The sequence below is a fragment of the Rhagoletis zephyria genome, unplaced genomic scaffold, assembly GCF_001687245.7.
Source record: "Rhagoletis zephyria isolate East Lansing unplaced genomic scaffold, Rhagoletis_zephyria_1.1 Rzeph_scaffold_01271, whole genome shotgun sequence".
Classification (NCBI taxonomy): Eukaryota; Metazoa; Arthropoda; class Insecta; order Diptera; family Tephritidae; genus Rhagoletis; species Rhagoletis zephyria.
In genome coordinates, this window is record NW_016158355.1 from 123,532 (window position 1) to 124,760 (window position 1,229).

Consider the following 1,229-nt stretch of genomic DNA (forward strand, 5'->3'; position numbering starts at 1 on the left):
ACTTGCGCTGCAATCGCGGGCGAAGTGGCCTGACTTTCCACATTTAAAACAATTGCCAGAGCCATGTTTTTTCTCGCCCAGCAGTTGGATAATCTTCTTCAGCATTTCATTTGTCTCGTCCGGTGTTTCCACTTCCACGCGATGTGCTTTGTAGGCTGGTCTACTTAGGAGCGCCGCCGTTTCACGCGTCTGAGCATACGAGACGGTTTCAGCAAATGTTGCCTTTGGATTCGCGTACGTCTCTCGCTTGGTATACATGTCCCGCATTCCGTTGATGAACCTCTGGATTTTTACCCTTTCAAGGTGCTCACCAGATGCGTCTCCTATTGCCAAATGAGCCAGCCTTTCAATCTCAGAGGCGAATTCCTATAAAGTCTCGTTGGATTTCTGGCAGCGATTCACCAGTTCTATCTGGTAGATCTGTCGCCTGTGCTCGCTACCATAGCGTCTTTCCACGGCCCCCATCAACGCATCATAATTGTTCCTTTCACAGTCGGGAATAGTCTGCAAGATTTCCGCTGCAGGTCCTTTTAATGCCACGAACAGAGCAACGGATTTATCCTCCATGCTCCNCTCGCCCATCTTAGCCTCGACTTTGTCCTGTCTCTCTTCGATTTTTTCCTGTATTTGTACAATCTTTGCATCCTGTGCTTCCAGTTGGGATGACATCTGTGCTGATACCGCTGCTGATATACGTATCTCCAGCGCTTGTATCTGCGATGAAACATCTGACGACTATGTTTGCATCTGAGTTGACAGCTGTGACGACATCTCTGACATGCGTGTATCCTGTGCTTGCATCATCTGTGACATGGCAGCCAATAACGTGTTCATGTCCATAACTGTTGATGACGAAGGAGCCTTTTGCTGTTCTTCAACCTTCCCGGATGTCTGTTGCACATCCTTCGACGAACATGCAGCCTCATCCTTCTGTTCGTCCTTTGCGGATGTATCGTCGGGTTTACCTTGGAAGTCGTATTTGTCCACGTCGATGCCTTCAGCTTCCATAGCCTCTCGCAACCGGGATAACAATTCCACTTTTCTTCCGGAGGTGGCCAAATTACGCTTTTCCAACTCCTGTTTCAGCTCCTCAATTTTTAAGTACTGAATTTTCGCCATTTTTGGTAGTTTCTCCTTCGGGATTTATTTAACAATCCCACTTCTGACACCAATTGTTACGATTATCCTTGAAACCTCGTCCGGATTTCCCAAATCTCTCGGTTCGTATC